Raw genomic sequence first — 21,501 nt, forward strand, 5'->3', positions numbered from 1 at the left:
TCATATACTTCTGGAGTTGTGACAACAAAAATTGTCTACAGATAATGCTGGGTATTCTGTTGGGTGGATGGAAGCAAAAATCACCCTGTTGAGATAAATTTTTGGTTTTTGTTTTGTTTGTTTGCTTGTTTGTCTTATTTTTGATTCTTTGGGTTTTTCCTGGCATAGGGGGAGGGGGGTTGCTCACTATTTAGCCTAGGCTGGCTGGCCTCAAACTCAGAGATCTGCCTACTTTTGCCTTCAGAGGATACACCACTTTACCTGGCTTGGACTGTGTTTAAATTAAGTGATGTCCTGACTCTGAACCTCCTATCTGGCAGAATTACTGATGATCTTATTTCCTTAGCAGAGAAATACTATGATTTTTTCAGATACATTAACTAATCTATCATTTGAGGATAATCTTAAGCCTTGCCTATCAGCCAACAAAACCATTCAAGAAAGTTTATTTATTTTTCTTGTGTGTTGGTGGGTGGAAAAGACAATTCTCTGACACTGGTTTTCTCCTTCCACCTTGAGGGTTCTGAGGATCAACCACAAGTTGCCAGTCTTTGCAGCAAGCATCTTCAACTGCTGAGCCACTTTTCAGGCTCCCTTCTTAAAGGTGAAGCCCAGGAGAGCCTCAAACTTGGGACCCTTCTCCTTCTGCCTCCTCAGCATATCCCATTGGCGTGGGCCACCACAACCAATAGAATAATAGTCGACAACAATTTCATGTCTTTAATTCAGCTCCTTCCATTAAAAGGTCATATATATTAACATCATTCTCTTTGGCATGCATTTCCTTTTTTATATAATAAATTCTGATTATGGTCTCCCCCTGCCCAGCTCCTACCAGATCCTCACTCAGTAACTCTCCACCCACCCAAATCCATATTCTTTCTTTTAGAATACAGATATTTATCTAATAATAATTTTAATAATAATTATCTAATAATAATTTTTAAAATAAGATTACACAAAAATAAACTGGAATACAATGAAACAAAAAGAAAAAAAAAGCCAAAGAAAAAGCACAAGAAAAACAGGGACGCTCGTGTTCACACACAGAGAGATCCCATAACAATACAGCACTGGAAAACATAATATATATGCAGGGCATGTGAGGAAAAAATAAAAATAAATAATGCCCAGGCAAAGCATATCCCCCAAAGTGTGCTACAGCAGATACTTGATTCTATAACTCACATGCTGTTAGTTCAGCTTGTTTTGATTCAGAATCTGAGCTTATATATAAGACAACCATCCTAGTAGATGAATAAGTCAAGATTTTACTTTATGAGATTGGAGAGATGGCTCCATGGTTACTGCAAAGGACCCATGTTCAGTTCCCAGCACCTACACTGAGTGGCTATCAACTGTCTGTAACTCCAACTCCAGGAGACTTAACTGCCTCTCATCTCAGAGGGTGCCATGTGCTCATGCCCCACACAGATAGATATACATATACAGACATAATAAAAAATCAAGAGTAAATACTTTAAAATGTACCTTACAATCTTCTTTTTCATTGCTGCTATAAATATAATGTTACCATGACCTTAACTTAAAAACAACAACAAACGGGAGACAGCGCTGAGAAATGCTTGCCTACTGTTATCCCATCTGATTCCAAGGCTGTGGCTACAGAAAGGCACAGCTGGTGGAGCTACAGCTGTCATATAAGCCAGATACACCTTCTGTGGATGAGAATCACTTCTGGCTCCTTCCTTAATCAGTTTGTTCAATCTAGACCTCAGACTAATCTGAAGCCAGGGAAAGAAGCTGAAGTTTCTAAGACCAAAATATGTTACTATTTTGTTGAAGAACAATGAGAAGCCAACTGTCATTCCAGAAACACTCCATGTGACCTTCAGACCTTAAGGCCTTTGCCAAGTCATGTGAAAACATCTGACTCACCGTTACTCGGTTTTCTGTTTACTGACTATACTCATGTGGATGGGATGGAATGTTATTTCCCCATCCTCTCAATGAATGTCACTACAGTAAAATACTTTTGATAATGTCAAAAATAACAAAAATATTTAATATATACTAGATAGGTACTGTGATACTATTCTACTTACATTATCTAATTTTTTATAATGATCTTATAAAAATGTAACTATAAAACAAATAGATCTAAAATTTTTTTGTTTTGTTTTTAAAGATTTATTTTATTTATATGAACACACTTGTGACTGTCTTCAGACACACCAGAAGAGGGCATCAGATCTCATTATTGATGGTTGTGAGCCACCATGTGGTTGCTGAGAATTGAACTCAGGACCTCTAGAAGAGCAGTCAGTGCTCTTAACCACTGAGCTACTTTTCCAGCCCTAAAATGTTTTTTAAAAAGTAAATAAACATAAAGGCTAGAGATGAGACTGCAGTTTAGAGCACTTGGTGCTCTTGCAAAGGGTCCAGGTCCCCAGTACCCACATGATGGCTCATAACCATTTGTAGCTCCAGTTAATTCCAGGGGATCTAACACCTTCTTCTGACCTGCACAGGTATTAGGCACCCACATGGTACATAGCATACATACTGTCAAAACATATATACAAATAAAATAATAAATCTCAAAAATTAAAAATTTTATCACTATTTTAATATACTCATTTTTGTGGATAGGTGGATTATTTTATATTTTTAAAAAATTTAGAACAAGCCCCAAACTTTCTATATAGCCAACGATGACTTTGAACTTCTGATCCACCAGTCTACCTCCCCCCAAGTGCTAGGATTACAGACTAACACCTCCAAATCTAATTTGTCTTATTAAGAATTGAAGTCAGAACTTCAAGCTCCAGCCCTTTCTTGATTTTTGGGTTTTTTTTGTTTTTTTTGTTTTTTGTTTTTTTGATTTTGTTTGTTTGTTTTTTGAGACCTGCTCTCAAGTAACTTAGGCTGGCTTTGAACTCACTATTGTAACCAAGGATAACTCTGAGTTTTTCATCTTTCTACCTCCACCATCTGAGAGCTGCAATTACAGATGAACACTAACACATCCAGCTACTTATTTAATGAGACGAGATCTCACTGTTTCCTAGACGAGTTTCAAATTCCTGGAATCAAGAGATCTTCCCCTCTCTTGTTTGTTCTTGCCCTCTTACTCTCGTTCCCCTTGTCCTCCCTCTCTCCACATGCTCATGGCCAGCCTCTACTTCTCTACTCTCTTCCTCCACTACTACCCTCTTTACTCCCCTCCCCATGCCCAGAATAAACTCGGGGGGGGGGGAGAGAGACAGAGAGAGAGAGAGACAGAGAGAGACAGAGAGACAGAGAGGCAGAGAGAGAGAGAGAGAGAGAGAGAGAGAGAGAGAGAGAGAGAGATCCTCCGATCTTAGCCACTTGAGTATCTGGGATTACACTACCACATCTTGCTTAATTTGCTTTATAAATTAACACACAGTAAATTGATTTGAAGGGTGGAACAGATTTTCTGTTAATTTTAACACATATACAGTTTCATGTAAACACTACCAAAATGAAGCTGTAGAAAAGTTTTGTTACCTCAAAAGCCCTTCATCATCCCTTGGTAGTCATTATCTTACCTATCTTTATTCTATAGCTATCAAAACACAGTCTGAGGTTAAAGTTGAGTTAGTGCATGAACATCAGGGTTTATGGAGAGTCCCATCATAAGAAAGAATCACATTAGGTCTCACTTCTACATCTGTGCAGGCAGGAAGTCATTGAGGAGACCGTTACTCAACACCAGCTCTGCACGCCTCTGGTTTAGAATCTATACTCTTACTTGCTCTGCCAGTTTGCACTTACTCTCCTAGGCTCTCAGAAGAGAGACAGCAGCCTAGGATCTCCATTGAAATATCAAGAATTCTTGTGGAACCACAGAATGAGTTTTATATTTGCCAAAAATAAGGCTGAGACTAGTTTGTCTTCTGCCAATAATTCCAGGCCCTCAAGAGAAGGAGGCAAGTGCAGGAACTGTATCAGTGCAAAGGCCCATACTTAGAGTTCCCACTCTGCCACTTACTAAGTATGTTACCTACAGGTTCTCCCTGCTTTGGACCCTACTATAAAATGTTTGTTCACAGTATTGCCTTGAAATACCTTCTTTGTAAACAAATGTGGTTGTTGAGGAGGGTGTGGAGACAAAGCTTGAGCATAGAAGTCAGAAGACAACTTTTGGGAGTCAATCACTTCCTTCAATCATGAACCAATGTGACCACTCAGCCTGCCAGGGTTACATGTTTTTACTTGTTAAGCAGCCTTGCTGGTCATTGAAATATTCTTGAAAGGCTTAAATAAGATGATATATGTAAACTGCCTGACATACAATATTGACATCTATATTACATAAGACCAATAAAATCTTGACAAATGAAGTACCTACTAAAAATATGTCAGTACTTAATTAAGTTATTAGATGGCCTGATCCCTGCCAAAAGTATAAAAGACATTTTATTATAAAGAAGTTTGATGCTATTATACAACATGATACCAACCTGTATAGCTGGATCTATAAATAATAGAGATAAACTAATAGTTAATTTTAGATAATAGGTTTAACTTTCTATTTTTGAGACAGAGTCTCCCCAAGACAATCCAGACTGGGCTTGAACTCATTCCCCTGTCTCTTATCTCTTAAATCACAGGATTACTGGTATATGTTACCATGTTGTTTTGTTTTTGAGACAGGGTTTCTCTGTGTAGCTCTCTAGCTATCGTGGAACTTGATCTGTAGACCAGGCTAGCCTCAAATCATGGATCCACCTGTCTCTATCCTTGAGTGCTGGTAATGAAAGGTATCCACTACCACTATCAGGCTTTAAAAAATTAAGACGTTCTTTAGGGAAACAGAATATAGTTCCAAAAGGTTATCAAATTCCAAATTAACTCCAAATTCTCCACACAAAGGAATTTTTTAAAGGTAATTTCTTTTTCTTTAACATCCTTTTGGTCTAAATAGGGAAATATATGAATATTTAGGAGGAAAAGAGGAAGGTTAAAAAAAAAGGAAGAGAATGGTATTATAGAAAGACTATTCAAATCTACCCTCAAGATTCAATCTACTTTCTTCTGGTGCTTTCTACAAATCTTGCTTCAAATGATATTTACTCTGTGAACCTATGTCAGTACAGAACTAGCTCTTTGATAGGTCTAATTTAGTAGGTATTACAGATTGGCTCCGTATTTCTCAAACCTTCATATGTGATGAAGACTTTGTCCTCAGCTGGGGTGTTAATGAGGGGTAACTGGACCATAAGGGGTGAACCTCAGCAATCGATTAGTCCACTACTGAGTTCACAGCTACATGGACTGTTAGGAGGTGGGCCCTGGTTAAAGGAATTAAGTCGCTGAGAAATGCCTTGAAAGATGGAGTGTCTGGTCCACAGGTTCCTCCTCACTTTCTCTGCTTACTAGCTGCCACAGACAGTTCTGCTCTCCCACACTCTCCACTATGATGCTTTGCCTCAGTACAGGCTCAGAAACACAAAAGCCAACTGACCATAGCCTGAAATCTTTGGAACTATGAGTCAAGATGAATATTTCCTCCTGTTCTGGCTTCTTTGGAGTAATTTGTCACAGAAATACAAAGCCAACTTTTAAATTAAGGCTGCAAATAAAAATCAATGAGATGAAACTGCTCAAATCCTGATTTTTCAACTTGCCCTGGAAGCGAAACCTTGGCATAGCTTCCAAAGGCTCTGTCATGGGAGCAAGGACGGCCTAGTTGATAAGGTGCTTGCCAGGCAAGTGAAAACCTGAGTTTGGATCCCCAGAACTAATGTAAAGTATAAGTGCAGTGATATATTTCTCTAACCCTAGTGTTGGTTAAACACAGACAGAATCTTGGAGTTCACTGAACCAGCCAGTCTAGTCCAATCAATGAGTTTCCAAGTTCAGTGAGAGCCCTGTTTCAAAGAATAAAGTGAAAAAGAACTGGCAAGATGACTCAACTGGTAAGAACACAGACTGCTCCAAGAGGACTAAGTTCAGTTCCCAACATCCATACCAGGTGGCTCACACCCACCTGTAACTCTAGCTCCAAGGGTCAACACCCTCTTTCCTCCGTGGACCCTTGCACTTATACACAGACCAATAAACATAAATACACACACTCAGTTTTTTTTTAATCTTAAAACAAAACAAAAATGAACAAAACAAAAACAAAAACCAAGGACCAGAATGGTAGCACACATCTTTAATCCCAGGACTCAGGAGGCAGAAACAAAAAGATCTCTGTTGAATTTGAAGCCAGCTTGGTCTAAACATAGTCCCAGGCCATCCAGGAGATACAGTAAAAGCCAATAGACAGACAGACAGATAAAATTGAGGATGGCACTTGGTGTCTGCCTTTAGCCTGTACATATATGTACATACACATGCACACATATGCACAAACAGAACCATAAGAACAACACACACATACACAAACAACTGTTCTGCATAGCTGGCAAGTCTGTAAATTATGCTGCTTGCTTAGTACTTTGGAATTGGAAAAAAAAATGAAAATTTTAAACAAAGGTAAAGCCCACAGGCACTCAGAGGGCTGGGAATGTAACTGAGTTCATACTGTACTTTCCTAGTATACTCAAAGCCCTGAGTCTGATTTCCAGTACCACAGAAATGAGACATAAAGACATGCACCTGTAATCTCAGGACATGAGATTAAGAGCAGTGGTTCTCAATCTCAATCCCCTTTAGGATCAGACAACCCTTTCACAGGGATCATGCCTATGGCCATCACAAAACACAGATATTTACATTATGATTCATAACAGTTGCAAAATTACAGTTATAAAGTAGCAACAAAATAATTTTTCTTATTCTTCTTTCATATATTACATTCCAAGAACAGTTTCCCCGCCCTTCTCCACTCCTAGATACTCTCTCCCCATCCATTCCTCCTCCTTTCCCTTCAGAAAAGGGAAGGCCTCCCAGGGATATCAGCTAAACATGGCATATCAAGCTGCAATAAGACTAGGCACCTCCCCTCATATTAAGGCTGAACAAGGCAACCCAAAAGGAGGAAAAGAATCCCCAAAGTAGACACAGACCTTGCTCCCACTGTTAGAGGAGGACCACAAGAAGACCAAGCTACACAACCATAACATATATGCAGAGGACCTAGGTCAGATCCATGCAGGGTCCCTGGTCACTGGTTCAGTCTCAGGAAGACTCTATGAGACCAGGTTAGTTGATTCTGTGGGTCTCTTGTGGTGTTCTTATGGTTGGGGTCACCACAACCTAAGGAGCTGTATTAAAGGCTCATAGCGTTAGGAAGGCTGAAAGCCACTGACTTAGATGGAGGAGGATCACTTGGCTGCCTGGTAAGTTCAAGACTACACTGGGATACATGAGACTGTCTACAAAAGAGTAGTAGAGGGTGGAGAGAAGCCCCTAGAAAGAGAGCTCAGTCAACAAAGTACTTGCTTTGCAAACATGAAGACTTGGTTTGATCCCTGGAGCCCATGTAAAGGAAGGTGGGTATGCTGGCATGTGGCTATAACCCCAAGCCTAAGGAGGCAGAGACACATAGAGCCCTAGAGACACACTGGCCAGCCAACTTACATGACACATTTCAAACCTGTGAGAGACCCTATCTCAAAAAACAATATGGTAGAGCCCATCTCCAGCAGAAAGACAGGGCATCAGGTGAGGAATGGGGTTGCCATCCCATAGTCAAAACTCTGACCCATAATTGTTCCTGTCTGAAGGAACTGCAGGGATGGGAATGGAGAGGAGCCTGAGGAAAAGATGGTCCAGCAGCAGGCTCAAAGGGGACCTAGCTCACGGGGAGGCCCCAAGCCTGACACCATTATGGAGGTTATGGGACACTCAAAAAAAGGGGGGACCTGTCATGACTGCTCTTTAAAAGACCCAACAAGCAGCTCAAAGAGTCAGGTGCAGATATTAGCACCCAACCAATGCACAGAAGCTGCTGACCCCTGTGGTTGAATTAGGGGAAAGCTGGAGGAAGCTGAGGAGGAGGGTGACATTTTAAAAGGACCAGCAGTCTCAACTAACCTGGACCTCCAAGATCTCTCAGACACTGGATTACCAGCAGACAGCATACACCAGCTGATATGAGGCCCTGAACACTGGGGTTCAGTCAGAGAAGATGTAGCAACTAACCCTCAAGAGACTGGAGGCCCCAGGGAGTTTAGAAATCTGGAGGGGTGGGTGGGGTGGGGACGTCCTTGTGAATGGAATAAAATCTTAAGTGTAAAAATAAAAATTAAAAAGGAAAGAAAGAAAGAAAGGAAGAAAGGAAGGAAGGAAGGAAGGAAGGAAGGAAGAAAGACTTTGGAAATTTTTTAAATGTTCAATAAATTATATATTATCATGCTATTATCTTTTATATAATAAAAGCTACCTTGATCTAAAAAAAAAAAACAACAACAACAACAACAATATGGATTGCCTAAGGAACACCCAGGTTTCCCTTTTGCCTCCATATACATGCATATACATTTGTATGCATGTATACAAACACACACAAATCTTAGCCTAACTTTACCTTTTATACGTAAAACTTACCCAGACTCAACAATTCTTTGTTCTCTGAAGAAATAAAGCCATCACTAGGCTGGGATTTCTACTAGGCTTTAAAACTGAAATGTCTTATCCCCATCACCTTACAAAATATGAGAAAAACCAAATTTCTAGCCAGGGTTCTAAAAACAAGGATAGGCTGGGGATGTAGCTCAATGGTACAGCATGAGAAAGATTCACTGGCTTTGTCCCTAGAACCACTCAAACAAACAGCAACGTTTAAAATACCTATTTGGTATGTATTTACTTTTTTTTAATAGCAATACATGAGTTTATTGAGAATAAAACCATACTTTGAAGCATTATCACACATTGAATACCTTTTATTCAAATTATTTGAGACTAGAAATCTTTCAATTTTTTTTTCAGATTTTGGAATATTTTATTGACATAGTAAGATACCTTGGGGATGGGACACACATCTAAACTAAAAATTCAGTTGTGTTCTAATATAATATATATATATATGTATATACTGTATCTAATTTTATACAACATTTATAACACTTTACATATTTTTACCGCAACCTATTACATGAAATGAGGTAGATACTTTTCTATATGAAGCATGTCATTGCTCAAACATTTTTAGATTTCATAGCATTTTTATTTTCTATTTCTTGGTTCAGGATACTCAACATGCACAACAGAAATACAAAAGGAAATTGTGGGTTTTAGGCTGCCTCCAAATGCAGAGAAGCACAGACCATACATATTTTCTCCTTTAAATTACACTCTGTAATATTTCAACAGCAAAAATTTTATTATAAGTATATCATAATGGCATTCATATGGAATAGAATCCTCTTGAAAATATTTTACAAGTTGTATGAGAGAGGACAACTGAGCCTAAGAATCTTACAGCTTTAGAAATTTTAGAAATAATTTGGTCAAATATTCTTATTTTAGAGAAGAAAACAAGAAGACCCTTAGCCTTTTCCCACTTCCCCCAAAAAAAGAATATTAGACACTAGGACCTCATTTTTTAAAAACCTAAGAGAGACTGGAGAAATGGATCAGCAGTTTGGAACTTTTGCAGAAGATTCAGGTTCAGTCCCAAGTACCCATGTCCTGTGGCTGTCAACCACCTACAACTAACCCTAGCTCCAGGGGATCTAAGGACCCTTCTGGACTCTGACGACTCCTACACTCATGTGTACTTACAGAAAAGATATATACATATAATTTTTTTTTTTAATTTTAAGGAAAACAATCCAGGAGTGGAGTGTGACAGGCGGCCTACTGGTGCTGTACGGTGAGGAGAACCATCAGTATGTCACCAGCTCCTCTTCCACTAGTCACTCCATCAGTAAGGTGCCATGACAAAGTCAGGTCCTTTCACTGTTTAGAATTCCACTTTCTTGCTTAGAAAGCTGGATATTATCTCCAGCTAAGTCCCAACACTCAGCGTTTTACACCTTGTCGACTGACTGTAAAAAAAAACTGTTTTGTGTCTGTAACAGGCAGAACAGAACTATGCTTGGTAGTACAAGCCTGTAATCCTAGCACCTGGGAAGCTATGGCTAGCTGAGGTAGAGGCTAGTCTGACCACATAATAAGACCTGTCTCAATAAACAAAAATAAAACTAACAAAAAAGAGAAAGCTGACCAAAATCTGCACGTTTTAGATTGGGGCAGAGAATGATGTATCCCAGACTGACTCTAAATTTGCTATGCAGCAGAAAATGACCTTGAACTCCCAACCTCCTGCCTCCTCCATCTCCAGCTTCTGAGTGCTGGGATTAAAAGCAAACTGCACATCCGTGTGCACACCAGGAAAGCACTCTACTACCTGAGCTGCATCCCAGCCCTCTATCCAGTCTCTGGAGTCACCAACAGTATAATGTCTTGTCTTCAGAGCCAACCAATAAATAACTTGGAGAAGACAATAAAAATGACCTAATTACTATTTCAAAGCACTAAATGAGACCTTAAGGTATTTATAGGTCTGTGTCAGCCTTGTCCTCATCTACCCTTCTTACATCTTGGATTGCCTATTCTCCACACATACTGCTACCATGAGTACTCTGAGCAAAAGACAAGACTTATCTGTGACCTGTTATTTCTATACTTCAATAAACTAGATGATACATGTAAGAACCCAAACATCCCCATGGCAGGCTGAAGGTAAAGCTCAACTTGTATAGTGCTTACCAGGCATAAATGAGGCCCTAGATTCAATTCCTGGGGTAGTGCACACGTGCTCACATGCTCGCACACACACATATACATATACATTGGGAACATTTAGCACTTCCAACTACTTTGTGGTAGAGGCCAGCCTGGGCTATGTAGTTAGATTCTGTCTCAAGAAGAAGAAAAAAAAAAAAGAAAGAGGAAGAAGAGAAGGAGAAAAAAAACTTTAATGTTTATTATACAGCTCTGAGATAATATCCAAAAAGAATTCATGTTGGGCTGAGCATATACCTCATTGGAAGAGTACTTGCCTTGCATGCACAAAGCCCTAGGTTTGATCCTCAGCACAGCATAATGAGAACAAGGTGAGGGAAACAACTGTCAATTCACTACTTTGGAGGCAGAGGAAGAAGGATGTCTTTTGTTGGTTACATAAGGTTTAAAGCAAGCCTTGGTTATGAGACACTCTCCTCCAGTTTTTTAAAATACGGGGCTGGGAGATGGCTCACTGGGGAAACTGTCTGCTGAACAAGTATGAGTGTCTGAGCCAAGAGTGGTTCCATGTGCACCTGCAACTCCAGCACTATCAGGATGGAGACACAATTACTATCGCCAAGGCTTGCTAGCTGCTAGCCTAGCTCCAGGTTCAACAAGAAACCTTACCTTACAGTGGAAAATGGTGTTCATATTCACACATACATGTGGATATACAACATACACAACAGATACACACACAATCAAGGAAGGCAACTGAAGTCAACCTCTGGCTTCCATTATATACAAACACATATATGTAAACATATGCACACCTCAAAATGGGTACATACACCATACACAGACACAAAATTTCAAGGTTAGCTCAGCTACAAATTGAGCTCAAGGGCAGATAGGGATACATGAGCCTGTCTCAAAAACAAACAAACAAAACTGTCATATCTATCTTAGACTAAAAGAGCCACAGTGTCCCCATAACTGTTTAGTTTACTTCATTTGCACCAAAATCTAAACGCTCAGTGGCAAATGGTTTGAAGAAGTGCTAAGGATTACATAAATCCAAATGTCCAGCTCTTAGGAGCTGAAGGTTCCTTTGACTAGTTGCCATAAAAGTCCTACCAAAAGGGAGGAAGAAGTGGACAGATCATGTTTATTAGTCTTACTTTAAAGAACAAGAGGCTGAAATTACAAAAGGGATGAAGCACCTGACACATGATGCAATATTTACATACACATTTACAATAAGCAGCATGGCTAATGTTAGAGACATGAGAGGGTGGAAGAGGCACAGAAAGAAGAAAATGCAAGGTGGATGTAACTTTCATATAATAAAAACTCCAGGGCCTGCAAGAAGGTTCACTGGTAAAGTGTTGCCAAGCTGGGTGACCCTGAGATGCACATGATGGAAAGACAGAACTGACTCCTTCAACTGTCTCCACACACACCTACCATAGCACACGTGCATCCATATACAGACACACACTAAATAAATAAATACTCCGCAAAATACACCAATCTTTAAATCCCAGTAAACATAGATACACTCAGGCACACACCCAGACACATGAAACAAAAATAAATCTTTTTAAAAAGAACACACAGACCAGGTATGGTAGAATAGCCTTTAATCCCAGCACATGGCAAGTGTACCTCTGTAAATTCCAGATTATCCAGGACTACATAGTAAGACCTTGTGTCAAAAACAAACAATGAAAGAACATAAAGATAGGAGGGAAAAGTAGTGGGAAATAAGGGAAAAACTGGGGGTGGAGGGATTTAATAAGAACATTATATGTGTGTGTGAAGTTATCAAACAATAAAAAGTATGGCTTCTGGACAGGGATTATAGCTTAGTGATAAAGCATGTACTTAGCATGGAAGCATCAGGCTCTAAGTATGACTTCCTGTGACAAAACATATATGTATGTTTTTAAGTTTCTGTTTTCACTCTGTCACTCCTAGACTATATACTGAGGGGGAAGCCAGCTTCCATAGGTTAGCAGTCCTGAGCAACCTACATTATGAAGAACTGAGTCCTCTGGCAAATGGCCATGGTGAGCTTGGAAACAGGCCTTCCAGTTCAATTCTGCCTTCAAGTGACTATCTTCCCTAACTGCTATCTTAAAAGAATCTACCTACTAGCTAAGTAGCCCCCAGATTCCTGACTCCAAGAAACTTTTTGAAAAAAGTTTTTTTAAAAAAACTGCCATATGGGGGCTGGTGAGATGGCTCAGCAGTTAAGAGCACTGACTGCTCTTCCAGAGGTCCTGAGTTCAAATCCCAGCAACCACATGGTGGCTCACAACCATCTGCAATGGGATCCAGTGTTCTCTTCTAGTGTGCTGAAGACAGAAACAGTGTACTCATATAAAAATAAATAAATTTTTTTTTTTAAAAACTGCCATATTTTTGAGTAATTTGCTATACAGCAATAGACAACATAATATTAAACTAAAGTTTGATAGAAAACTATACTGTATGATATGACTTTTTATTATCATAATGTAATATAATAATAATTAATGAACTATTAGTTAAGAAAGACTTGGACTGGGGAGATACTTCAGCAGGTAAGTGCCTGCCTCCAAGCCTAACAACCTGAGTTCAATTCTTGGAACTGTATCTCACAAGTCGCCTTTTGACCATGCATATACTTTTGCAAACACACACACACACACACACACACACACACACACACAAATAAATGGAATAAGAAATAATCATCTTCAAACTAAAAATGAGCAATGCCTAAGGTATCACTAAAAGTTAAGTAAGAATAAAGAAATGGCTTCATTGGAAGGAATTACCTATCTTTTCCAATACTAATCTAAGCATTGTCAGAGTCAAAGAGACTCTATGAGAAAAGCCCAAAACAATATCCTCCTGCTAATTAGATTACCCATCTTCTACCTCTCCAGACATGGGATTAATCAAAGATAGGTTTTGCATACAAGGAAGCCACATTGAGAAGGCTGTCTCTTATCAGATCAGTTATGGGTTAAAGTTGAGGCAGCAAATTTATCCCCAGAGACATATGCTGACACTAAGTTGAGATTCACAAGATTCTCCCTGAGTTTTCCTTACCTCTAAATGCTGTATAACTCATGCTCACTGAATTCTGATATTTGTATGAATAAAAATGAAGGGATTTAGCAAATCTTGCTCCTGCACACAGTTGTCAAAAAAAATCTGACCTTTAGAACAGGAAAAAGAGGGGGATTTACAGCTTTAAAGAAGAGGCAGTAGCTGTCTGCTGTATAACAAACCTTTGAAAAATTATGAAGCAGTGAAAATCCCCTACAGGTCCCAACAAAATGTGTCCAATTTGCATTCCAGCAAAGCTTTCCATACACACCGCTTGGCTCCTGTGTATACTTCCAGGCAAATAAAGCCCACGGAATAATCCCACTGGGACCCAAGTCTGATCTCTGATATATTACAGCTACGTAACTCAGAACCTAGCTCCACGAACTGCCTTTCTGGTTCCAAATAACTAAATCAAACTCATCCTGATAAGCTTTGAAAACAGGGAATGTGAGGAGTGGTTTAATGAACGTTACAACTCAACCTATTACAGACCACAGCACATTACAGAAGGGGGTAGTGGTTCTTATGCTTTCCACATCCCAAATCTCTCAAGACCAAATCCAGACGTACCTGTCATTCACCACACCTGACTCATTCAAAGCCCGACTTTGATCAAATGGTTAGAGTGCACTCGTAACCCAACACCAAATGTACTGATGGTGGAGGGGTGTTACAGTGACTGCTATCTATGTACTTTGAAACTGACAAATTTACTGAACAACAAAAAAAGCAACCGACAGTGTTATTAAATATGTGAATATTTTTGATTTTCAGTATTTTAAGGAAGTATATAACAAACACTAGGTACTTTAAAAACATCTTTCTAAAGGTTAAAAAAATCTATCACTCAACATGTAAATTGGAAAGAACACTGCTAAGAAAAAAAAAAAAGGAAAAACATATTTCTAAAAAAAGGCAAGGAACCAGTTCTACATCTTGATCCAAAAGCAGCAGTTCTAGAATGCCCCCCTTCCTTCCTTCCTTCCTTCCTTCCTTCCTTCCTTCCTTCCTTTCTTCCTTCCTTCTTCTCTTTCTCTCTTTTTGGAGATACTATGGTTTCACTATGTAGCCCTGACTAGCCTAAATCAGGCTAGCCTTGAACTTGTTACAATCTTCTTCCCTCAGCTTCCCAAGTGCTAGAATTATAGGCATGCAACACTACACCTGGCTAAAGTTTTAATATAAGTAGTGGTGGAAGGAATGATGATGACCTTCGACAACACCCACCATCCCCACCTCCACCACCACCCCACCCAAACAGTAGTAACAACTGAAATATGATAACAATCACACTTCAGAAAAGAAGTTAACTCCCTCTTTAGGTTATTCTAGGGCCAAGACAGTGCATGTTAGTTCTGTACATGTGCAAGACCCTGAGTTTGATCCCTATCACTACTGACAATAAGAAAAAGAGATTGATTTTATAAGCAGGTAGATAAAATAGCAATCTATCTCCAAGCAAACTGAGACTGTAGTATAGCAAGATTTGACCTATGATGTGGTCAAAGAATCTAATGGCAGAATAAACTAGAACTAACACCTTGCCCCATCCCAAGACACAAACTATAACTGTCACCTTTTTTTTTTTTTTTTTTTTTCGTTTTTTGAAACAGGCTCTCGCTATGTAGACCTGGCCTGGAAATCATATTTAGACCAGGCTGCCCTTAAACTTACAGAGATCCACCTGCCCCTGCCTCCCAAGTGCTGGGATCAAAAGGGTGGGCCATCAATTCCAGTAACTTTTTCTGGCTTTTGCAAGTCAGATTTCAACCAGCTCAGGACATTTCATCTAAGCTATGATCACTATATTTGTTGCAAATTGTGGGAAAGTCTTTTGTTGTGATTGTTTTTCAGTGCAAGAGATTGAATCCATGGCCTCAAGCATAACAGGCAAGTGCTCCATCAAATGAGTTATAGCCCTAACTCAAAAGACACATTCTTAATTCTTAAAAACTAAAACCTTAAAACACTGAGTCCCAAAGAACAGCCCACTTACTTCAAAAAAGATGCTGCCAAGAGAAACAAAACTGGAAAAATCTTTATTGTCAAAGTCCAATCAGGTCTCAAAAGCTTTTGAAGTTATCAAAATAATTTTTTAAAAAACAGGGCAGGGATATAACTCAGGGTTAGAGTGCTTGTCTATTGTCTTAGGGTTTTGTTGCTGTGAAGTGTCCCGCGCAACCGTCTCGCCAGCAAGAACGACGCGGCACACGAAATAGGATTCTTCTGCGGTATAGCTTTAATGCTCTCGAGAGGCAGAGCATAAGCTTGCAACACGTGAAGACGAAGACCCCGAACTATCTAGCCCATCCCCTTATAAAGGGATCAGTCCTCGCCTTGGACGTGGAGCCCCCTGATTGGTTGAAACTCATCAGGCCCTATGACACCACGGGAGAGGCAGAGCTCAAGGAGTGGAAAGTTACCCAGCGCGTGCGCACATGACTTGTTTACTGCTAACTCCAGCCGGATGTCAGCGCCATCTTGTAATGGAGAATGTGCAGGCAGCGCCCCACAGTGAAGAGACATCATGACCAAGGCAACTCTTAGTAAAGGAAAACATTTAATTTGGGTTGGCTTATAGTTTCTTAAGTTTATTAGTCCATTATTATCACGGTGGAAAGCATGGCAGCATCCAGGAAAACATGGTACTAGAGGAGCCAAGAGTTTTACATCTTGATCCAAAGGCAGCAGAAGGGGACTATGTGCCACAATAGCTGTAGCCCAAGCAAAAGAGACCTCAAAGCCCACCCCCACAGTGACACACTTCCTCCAAAACTACATAATTCCAACAAGGCCTAACCTCCTAATAACACTGTTTCCTATGGAACAAGTATCCAAACACATGAATCTATGAGAGCCATACCTATTCAAACCACCACATCTATCATACTTAAAATAAAAAGTATTAGTGAAAATATAGAGAAATTGTACTTATGAGACTGTAAATAAAAAGAAGAAAAATCGTTTGGCAAGCATAGAATTGCCACATGACCTAGCAATTTCATTCCTAAGTAATTACCCAAAGAACTGAAAACAGGCACTAAAACACATATACACACATTCTTAGCAACACCATATATAAATTTTGTGGTTTTTGTCTTGAGGCAAGGGTTCGTTCCCACAGCCCAGGTTGGCCGTGAATTTACTATTATAGCAAAGGATGACTTCGAACTTCTGACCCTCTTACCTTCACCTCCCAAGCATTAGGATTATAGGGGTGTGCCAATTTTTTAGTTCTGAGAATGGAAACAAGGGTTCAATGCATGCTAGGTAAACACTCTACCAAGCTCTGTCCCCCAGTCAAAAAACTTTTAAATGCAAAAATTATTTATAATTCATGAAATTCTATTTAATTGTAATATATAATCTCTCATAGATTTAGTTGTTTTATGCAGAGTGTTGGTAGGTAGGCAGCCTTCTTAGCAGCTCAGATAACAAAGAGCCTGGAGAGTTACGGTCTGTGGTAGAGTCTAGCTCCCAGAAACACCCCAGCTGTTTCCTGCCAGCTGCTGCTTCATGTCTGACTTTCAATAGAGTTCATTTTCTTTGTATGGTTATTTTTGCTTCTCAATCTGTCCGGTTTGAGGAAAGAATGGTTACTTTTTAAAAGAGACTTTAAGCAGGTAAGGGCTTATAAGACTGTAAAAAAATAAAATTGAAGTCATGGATTTGGCTATTTATTGGGTCTATTTCCTAATGTTTGAAATAGATCTGATTTTTCACCCAACTTCAAATGTAGGAAGGGACAGACAACCAGAGACAGAATTCAGCAAGTGTATCCAACCCTTGCCAACTCCTCTTCTGCCCTCAGAGGGAAAAAGAAGAAGAAAGCAAAGGTCCCAGAAGTACAGGAAATTGTTTCTCAGAGGAAAGACAACACTTCCTTTCCCAGAACAATCCATCTCCCACACTGACATCCTGCTCCTACTATATTTACCCAACCCAAATGTGCCGGGATAGACTTCCCGCTGCACTCCTGCCTGCCACATGGTCCTGTCACTCAGCTGGAGCTCTCAAAGGGGAATTCGTCCAGAGGACAGAGCCTAGAAATCACTACACACTAATCCATGCTTCCTCTATTGCTAGCCTTCAGAGTAAAGTGAGACAAAATACGGACAGTATTACTCCCTGTTTATTTTGGAAGTGACTGGGGAGACGAGGGGAACTTTATATAGTGGCTAATTTTCACTGCTCTCATAGTAGCTGGTGAGGGAGTATGAACAATGAAAAGACTGAAAAGGAAAGTTAAGAATAGCCTTGTTGATGTCAGCCAGCCAAGACACATCACTTAATATTTTCTCTCACCTTCACCCACTAGGATCAGTCTGTCAAGTCACCTCATAGAGGGATCTCTTCGGTTCTGAGTAGGCAGATCCAGTGAATAAAGCATGGGAATGATGTATGTGCCCCACTTCATCCTACCATAGAACACACACTCCAAAAGGGAAAACCCAAACTAGACCTGACTCCTGTGCCCTACTTTCGTGGCTCTGTATGCTCAGTACTTCTCTCCCACTGCAGGTCCCGTATCCCAAGTTCTTTGCTTTTACCTCTTCCTATCTGTTCTCTCTTACTATCTGCCTTTCTGGCTGCTTTTCTTTCCTTATTTATCTCTTTGCTTTTAAATGGTCAAGGTTTTCTTAACAAAATATGACCAATACCTAATAAGGTTTACAAAAGTAATGCTCCTATCTGTAGCCCATTTTTAATAACAAAGATACTCAAAAGCAATACTTTGTCTCTTTTCTAAGATAGTACATACAGTTAAGCATATTAATGAGATCCATAAAAGCAATGTAAGAAAGTAAAGAAAAAATGTAGGCAAATGGGAAGGAAAGTTGACAAAAAAAGAGAATAAAAATGATTTTCTAATCATTTCTCTTCAAGTTCAAGGGACAGGGGTATTTCCAAACCTTATAGATCTTTAAAAGCTTATGTTCATTTTCTCACTCCTATAAATGGCTTATTAGTTCTAAGTAGCAAGTAGTACCCATATAATAAAGAAGCCATGTAACATTTAAATGATTAACACTATCACTTATAAGTGGCAATTATGAATATGACAACATAAAAGAGTCACTGTATTAGCAGTGATATGTAAATTTATGCCAAATATACATAACCCAAATTTAATTATGAGTAAACATTAAAAAAATGAGAAATATCAAAAGAGAGAAAGTGAGAGGGAAGAGCAAACAGAGTAGATGAACAATAGATATATGAACCTGATCTGTAATTATAGAAAATATCAATGTCATAGCTAGTGTAGTAGCATGCGTATTTAATCCCAACACTTGAGAAACAGAGCCAAGAGAATCTCTTATTAGTTTGAGGCCAGCCTGCCCACCTTTTAAAGTGCCACCCCTGGGCAGCTGGTCCAGGATAGTATAAGAAATACCTATTACAGCTCTGGCTGAGCAAACCAATATTTCCTCCACAGCTTCTACTTGGTTCCTGTCTTAAGTTCCTGCCCTGACTTCCCTCAGTGACTGACCAAGACCTGAGAGCTGCAAGATTAAGATGCGCCTTTTCTCCCCAGTTGCTTTTGGTCTGAGGCTTCATCATAACAATAGAAATGTAACTGATACATAATTCAACACCAGGAGGGAGCAGCGCTGTGAGAGAGCTGAACAGGTTGTTTGGGGGTGATTATGGAGGAGTTCAGAACTTTGAGCTAGAAAATTCACTAAATGAGTGTTCAAAGTTTAATGAGATGTTGTTGGAAATAAATAAAGTCTGCAGACAATGGAGCCTGGCTTGTGAAATTTTAATGAGAATTTTCACAGGTCCTTAAAGACTCTATTTGAGAAACTGATATATTTGAATTAAGAATCTGTTGTTCTGGTCATCTGAGGCTGAAGACTGGACTGTGACTAAATGAGACAAAAACAACTAAAATAAAATCTTTGTTTTGCTGGACAATTGATAACAGTCATCTGGGGCTGAAGAATCAGCTGTGATTAAAAAGAGACCAGCATTATTGAAGTGAAATCTTCTGGAAAGCATTTCTTCAGGACCCGTGTACAGCTGGGAGCTGAACTTGGTAATATACTATGTAAGAGTTTTCCAGGTGGTACTGCATGTGAAGCTATGAAGGGGTCATGGAGAGTAACTGAGACTTGACACTGAATGTACAGGCTCAGCTGAAGTAGAAGTATCAGGTATGAAGCGGTCATGGAGAGAAACTAAGGCTTGGCAGCCTGTGGCAGGGTCAAAGTCCCTGAACAGAGCTCAGAGAAACCTATTAGTGAAAGCTCAGCACAGCTGCATCATTTTGGAGATGTCAGTACCACAGGAGGAACACCAAGGACAGCAGCCATTGTGGAGCAGAGCCATCCTTAACCTAGGAGACAAGCTGTATATGCTGTGGATGACAGAGCTGGAGAAGTAGACTTACCAAGACTGTGGAGCCCAGAGATCTTGACTGGGTCCCAGAAATCAAGCACTGAACTTTTCACACTGTTGAATTTGGAGTTTTGCTTTGATTTGAATGTAGTTGTATCCTGGTTCTTAAGTCTTGGAGTAAGAAAACATATAACTTATTTATTTTACAGGAGCCCATAGTTGAGAAACTGTGAACTTTTAGAGTCTCTCTGAAAACTGTGGAGCTTTAGGGAGATGTTGGATTTTTTTATTTATCATCATCATCATCACCATCATCGCCATTATCAGACATAGTTTCTCTATATAGCCCTGGCTGTCCTAGAACTCACTCTGTAGACCAGGCTGGCCTCAAACTCAGAGATCTGCCTGCCTCTCCCCATCAAGTGCTGGGATTAAAAAGGTGTGTTCCACTACCACCAGGTAACTTTGAATATTTTAGAGAGACTGAATTTTCAAAGTGAATTTTTAAAGTGGAACTTTTAAAAGTTGGAATTTTTATATTGTAATATTAATATAAACATGACATCTTAGAGACAAATAAAGAAGGAAAAAAGTTAATAGTAATGTGCTTGTGTGTCAAATTGATAAGTGATCAACTGTCCTGGTTGTTTTCTGTCAACTGGGAAGAAGAAATCTTAATTCAGAAAATGGCTCCATAGGATTTCCTGGAGGCAAATCTGTGGGACATTTTTCTTTATTAATACTGACATAGGAAGGCCTAGCCCACGGTGGGCAATGGTCTTGAAAAAGCCACCAGGAGCAAACCAATAAAGAACCTTCTTTCATGGCCTCTGCTTCAGTTCTTATCTCCAAGTTCCTACCCTTATTCTTACAATGATGGAGTGTGGCCTGAGAGCTACAAGATGAAATAACCCCTTCCTCCCTGGTTTGCTTTTGGTCACAGTGCTTTATCACAGCAAAAGAATCCTTAACTTAGACAAATATTAAGGGTAAATTATTCAATCACTAAATCTCTCTTTTTTTTAAAGATTTATTTATTTATATGAGTTCACTGTAGCTGTCTTCACACACACTAGAAGAGGCATCAGATCTCATTACAGATGGTTGTGAGCCACCATGTGGTTGCTGGAAATTGAACTCAGGACCTCTGGAAGAGCAGCCAGTGCTCCAAACCACTGAGCCATTTTTTCAGCCTGACTAAATTTCTTGAACTTCATCATTTTACTTAGATTAAATGAAATATTTTTGTTCTTAGAAAACATATACTGAAGTATCAAGGTGTATATGATTAATTTCTCAAATAATTTAGAAAAAATAACTATAACTATAAACACACATATATAGTAAGAAAGAAGACAGTAAAATCAACTAGCAAAAGGGTATATAAGAGACCTCAGTATTAATTTTACAACTTTTTTGCAAGTTTGAAATTAC

General features: G+C 39.4%; 1 protein-coding gene across 8 annotated transcripts in view; it reads right to left on the bottom strand.

Annotated features, from left to right (window-relative positions):
- GBF1 (golgi brefeldin A resistant guanine nucleotide exchange factor 1) overlaps window positions 1-21,501 on the bottom strand; it is a 133,416-nt gene that overhangs the window by 78,466 nt on the left and 33,449 nt on the right. The window lies entirely within an intron of this gene.

This window comes from Micromys minutus (genome assembly GCF_963924665.1).
Source record: "Micromys minutus genome assembly, chromosome: 2".
Taxonomy (NCBI): Eukaryota; Metazoa; Chordata; class Mammalia; order Rodentia; family Muridae; genus Micromys; species Micromys minutus.